The sequence below is a fragment of the Myotis daubentonii genome, chromosome 8, assembly GCF_963259705.1.
Source record: "Myotis daubentonii chromosome 8, mMyoDau2.1, whole genome shotgun sequence".
Taxonomy (NCBI): Eukaryota; Metazoa; Chordata; class Mammalia; order Chiroptera; family Vespertilionidae; genus Myotis; species Myotis daubentonii.
Window position 1 is genome coordinate 37,352,178 of NC_081847.1, and position 5,797 is coordinate 37,357,974.

Here is a 5,797-nt window from a genome sequence, read left to right on the forward strand (position 1 = left end):
ATTAGCCTAGCGCCTGGGAAACATTAATAACAGCTACTATTTACTGAGCACGTACTCTAGTAAACTAGACTTGGGTCCTGGTACCCCACAGCATTTTTACCTTAGGATGAAGATACTGTTAGTCCCACATTTTGCAGATAAAGAAATTGAAGTTCAGAAAGGTTAAATTACTTTTTGAGCCTAATTCCTGCCTTGACACATTTTTTTACCAAGGAATCCCAACCTGGCCTCTAGAAACACAAGAAGTAAAAGGGTAGTGGGGCACTTGCGGTATTCTTGGCTTTCGGTCAAGGTCTCATCCAACGAGCTGGGACTTTGGGACATGGAAGACTCAGATCAGGGGCTATTGTTTGAAGACCAGGGGACCCCAGAGTGGGGTGGGAGCAGGGAGAGGGGACTCGGAGCTTACTTAGAAGGCCCTCTCCAGGGAGGAGCCCAGGAGACCGGCCTGGCTCTCACTATAAAGGTGACTAATCACTTCAGTCCCCTCTGGTAATTGCAACCAGATGCTGCCGCTGGCAGCGCTTCAGTCCCAACATGTTTAATTACTGGGACGTGGAGTCCCTCAGTCCCCCGTGTCCCCTTACCTCCCCCTCTCCTGTCAGCAATATTAATGTCAAACCTGAGGTAAAGGATGGGAGCCTTGGGAAGCCACTGGCATGGAAATAATCTTTACAGTCCCTTCTACCATGTAGAGCCTTTAACTATTGCTCATGTTTACCCATCCATTATCTCATTGGCACTCCACAAAACATTCTCTTAAGGCCGGCAGGCCAGAATATTATTATCCCCATTTCACAGATGAGCAAACAGTAAAATGAATAACAATAATAATAATAATAATAATCCGTTGATTTCAAATATTTAGCAATTTTCGAAGTGGTTTTACATTCATTGTGCTGTCAGAACCTCCCAAGATCTCTTGGAATCAGCCCAGCACAGCACAGTGACTAAGAGCGTAGGCTCCGGGATCAGACAACTCAGTCTGCGTCCTGGCTCTGCCACTTAGCAATTGGGTGACCTTTGGTAATTCATTCATTTGTGCACTTAGTTATCCAGCAACTATATATTAGGTGCCTAACATATGGCAGGTCCTGGACCTGACCGCTGGATATCTAACAGTGGATAAGACAACCAAGTCTGTGCTCACATTTTGTGAAAGACACAAAGAAGCAAACAAATGCATAGTTTCAGAGAATTCTGAGTACTGTGAAGAAAAATTAAGCAGTGTCAAAGGGATGTCTATTTTAGAGAGGAATGTCTCTTTGAGAGATGACATTTGAGCAGAGATGTGGATGTAGAGAGGGAGTGAGCCATACAAGGGTCTGGGGGACAATCATTCCAGGTGGAGGAAACAGCAAATGCAAAGGTCCTGAGGCAGGAATGTGCTCGGCATATCTGAGGAACCATGAGAAGTCAGTGCATCTGAAGCAGAGTGAGGGGGAGAGTGATAGATAGGGTCAGATCATGCCAGAACCACATCAAGCATGGCCTCACACACCAGAGAAGGGAGTTGGATTTTATTTTTAGTGCAGTGGGAAACACAATGAAGGGTTCTAAATAGGAGAGCGTCTGATCTGTAACATAATGATTAAGAGGTGGGCTATCTGCCTTCAAATCCTGGCTCCCCAACTCACCAGCTATGTAATTTCAGGCTAGTTATTTAATCTTTCTGTGCCTCAGTTTCCTTATGTATAAAACTAGAGGCCCAGTGCACGAAATTTGGGCATAGGGAGGGTCCCTAGGCCTAGCCGGTGTTCAGGGCCGATCGGGGCCTTCCTTAGTCCCACACTGCCCCCTGGTGGTCAGTGCACATCATAGCAGCGGTCAAACTCCAGTCCGTTGAACGCCCAAAGGGATAATTTGCATATTAGCCTTTTATTATATAGGACCAGAGGCCCGGTGCACAAAAATTTGTGCACTGGAGAGGGAGGGGGGTGGGGGGGTGTCCCTCAGCCCCACTTGTGCCTTCTCACAGTCTGGGACCCCTTGGGAGATAACCACCTGCTGGCTTAGGCCCGCTCCCCGGGTGGCAGATGGCAGGCCCGATCCCTCAGTGCCTGCCCCGCCTCCCCGGGTCGCACACACGGCAGGGCCAATTTGAGGGTTGGGGCACTGCCCCAGGTCACACACACAGCAGGGCCAATCTGGGGGTTGGGGCACCACCCCGGGTCGGGTCGCACACAGATGCCCACCGCCCCGGGTCGCAGATAGCAGGCCCAGATGGCAGCGGAGCAGGTGGGATGACGCTCTCTGCCCTGCCTGCAGTATGCAAATTAGCCACCATCTTTGTTGGAGGTTAATTTGCATACCCCACTGATTAGCCCATGGGAGGCGTAGCAAAGGTACGGTCAATTACCATGTTTGTCTGTTATTAGATAAGATGAGGATAATAATATACCTACTTCACAGAGTTGTTATGAATTAAGTTGTTGTGAGTCAAGCTCTTAGAACAGTGGCTCCATGCATAGTAAACACTACATAAATGTTGGCTATTATCTACATTAAAAAAAAAAATACCACTTCCTGAACCTGCTTCTTTACCTATAAAATGAGGATAAAAATATCTGCTTCACAGACTTGTTATAAGAGCTAAATGTATTTACATATGTAAAGTGCCTTTCTTTCTTTTTTTCTCTTACAGTAAATAGTGGGTGCTTAAATTATAGTGGTTTTTTTTTAAAGATTCAGTTGTTAATATTGTTCCTGTTTCACAAATTAGGAAACTGAGTCTCAGAGAAGTTACGTGACTAACAGGAGTTTGAATTGTTTGTTTGTTTATAGCTAAAAAGAATGAAAGTAAAACTAAACCCAGACCCCTGACTCTGAATCAATGCTCTTCCCACATCAAGGAAGAACTGACCTTCTTTCTTGCTATCACCCTACATGTTAGGGATCGGCTGGAAGGAAGGCCTGGAATCCCTGACCCTCTATCTGTTTTTCTTCTAATCTGAGGGGCCTGGGCTGTCCTGATCCAGAGAAACCAGTCCTCCCCCAGCCATCATTCTGGTTCGAGGTGTTTACATTCCCCAGGAATTGCCACAGTTCTCCTCCAGTAAGCTCTCACTGGCTCCCCCAGCTGAGCTTCTTGGGAACTGCACCTTGTCCAAGCGTGGGCCTTTTGTCCTATTAGTGGTCGGCAAACTCATTAGTCAACAGAGCCAAATATCAACAGTACAACGATGGAATTTCTTTTGAGAGACAAATTTTTTAAACTTAAACTATATAGGTAGGTACATTGTTATTAACTTAATTAGGGTACTCCTAAGGCTTAGGAAGAGCCACACTCAAGGGGCCAAAGAGCCGCATGTGGCTCGCGAGCCGCAGTTTGCCGACCAGGGATAGGTCAACACATCTCACTTGCCACAGAAAACCAATCTGAAAATTATGTGTGGGTGTATGTGTGTTTCTGTCTGTTGAGGGGATGGGGTGTGAAAAAAGTAGCTATATATTGTTCACTTTTATTCTTTATTTAAAAGATTTTTTCCACCCGGGCCACTGTGGCTCAGTTGGTTGGAGCATCCTTCATACACCAAAAGGTGGTAGGTTCAATTCCCTTCAGGGCACATACATACCCAAGTTGCGGGTTCGATCCCTTGTTGGGCACATATGGGAGGCAGCTGATCAATGTTTCTCTCTCTTTCTCTCAAATTAAAAAAAAAAAGTTATGATTTTTAAAAAGGAAGAAGAGTGCCCAGAACCTCCCAAGCTGCTTCCAGTTGCTTTTTAAAAAATATTTCTTGGCAACGGCAGCAGGGCCTGCGGGAGCAGGGCGGTGATGTCATCTTGTGCCCGGCCTTGGGGAGATGGGGGAGGGGTTAGGGTTAGGGTTAGGGTTAGGGTTAGGGACTACGGAATGGCCTGGAGTCTGAGGAACGGGAGCCTGAGGAGTTGCTGCTGGAGCCAGAGCATAAAGAGGAGCCAGCCCTGACCGTGCCCACTAGGCGTCCCAGGCTCGGGAGTGCGGGCAGCCAGGAGGAGGAGGAGGAGGAGCAGGGACTGGTCGAGGGTGACCTGGGGGACGGCGCGCCATTGAAGACCCGGAGCTGGAAGCGATTAAAGTTCGAGTCAGGACGACGGGGGAAGGAGCTGAGAAGCTAAAATACAGAACAAGGTAGAGAAGCAAATGAATATGAGTCCCCTCCAGGCAATGCTGGCCCAGTGATCATGTCTATCGAGGAGAAGATGGAGGCTGATGCCCGATCCATCTGTTGGCAATGTGGACTACGGTGGTGCAACAGCAGAAGAGCTGGAAGCACATTTTCATGGCTGTGGTTCAGTCACCCATGTTACCATACTCTGTGACCAATTCAGTGGCCATCCCAAAGGGCTGGCATAGACAGAGTTCTCAGACAGAATCAGTGAGGACTTCCCTGGCCTTAGATGAGCCCCTATTTAGAGGAAGACACATCAAGGTGATCCCAAAACGAACCAACAGACCAGGTATCAGCACAACAGACCGGGCGTTCCCACGAGCCTGAAACCAACTACAACAGTTCCCCATCTCTTCCCCATCTCTATTCTACAGTGGTTTTAACAGCACGGGTCTTGTCTACAGGTGCAGGGCTAGAGTGACTTCACGGTATTCCCCTAACTAAAAAGAAAAGTATGGACCTGGCCAGTTTGGCTCAGTGGATCGAGTGACGGCCTGCGGACTGAAGGGTCCCGGGTTCGATTCCAGTCAAAGGCACATACCCAGGTTTCAGACTCAATCCCTCATAGGGGGCATGCAGGAGGCAGCCAATCAATGAATCTCTCTCATCATTGATGTTTCTATCTCTCTCTCTCTCTCCCTCTCCCTTCCTCTCTGAAATCAATAAAAATATTTAAAAAACAAACAAACGTGTATATTAGGAGGCGAGAAAGGAAAAAAAGAGGAAAGAAGGGGGGTGGAGAAAAAAATTAAAAGCAACAACAGAAGATGACCTTGATTGGAAAAAACAAAAAGATATACTGTGGAAGGGGGGAGAATCCCATAACTAACTGCTGAGGAGGGACTGCTTTGGGGGTAGGGGAAGGCCCAGGGAGTGGGGCAGGGGGCTGCTGATTCACTCTGGGGATTCACCATGGACTCGACTCAGCTGCGCAAGCTGCTCCCACTGTTTCCTTGTCCCACTTCACCCCTTGGGGGCTGCTCAAGGGTAGGTGGGCATGGATGGAAGGGATTTTTTTTTTTTTAAAACCCAGGGCTCTAGAAGAACACTAAACTGTTCTGCTTGTCACCTTCCCACCATCGCTCCCTCACTCTCACAGTATCCTCCTGCCTGCTCCTATCCTGCCAGGTCAACCACCCACCCACCCCTTTTCTGGCTCCCTGTTCCTTCAGATTGCCTGGTGATCTATTTTGTTTCCTTTTGTGTTTCTTTTTCTGTTCTGAGTGTCTTTCTTTGCAGGTTTCTGTATCTGTGCTGCTCCGGGTGTAAATTCCCCTCCCCCTGGGGAAATGCACTACCTTGTTTTGGGGGGTGTAGGGACTTTTTTTGTTTTTCAGTTTTGGTGGGGTTTTTTTCCTTTGCTTCCCTCCCCCCTTTTATTTGGAGGGAATGGGAGGAAGTGGGCACAGGGAGGTGGGAGGTGGATTTTATTTTTCTAGCTCATTTCCAAGAGGTGGGAGTTTTTTTTAAATATGTGTCATAAATAAAGTTGTTTTTGAAAATAAAAACTGTTTGGCTTTTTGAGTGTAAAATATGTATATATATCTTTATTGATTTTTTACATTTATTTATTGTCTAAAGTTTTACATATGTCTCCTTTTCCCCACTTGACCCCTCCCCCTCCCGCCCTTTATTGATTTTTA

General features: G+C 47.2%; 1 pseudogene; it reads left to right on the forward strand.

The window, feature by feature from the left end:
• Positions 1-537: 537 nt before the first annotated feature.
• On the forward strand, positions 538-4,481 carry LOC132240187 (polyadenylate-binding protein 2-like; annotated as a pseudogene).
• The last annotated feature ends 1,316 nt before the right edge of the window (positions 4,482-5,797 follow it).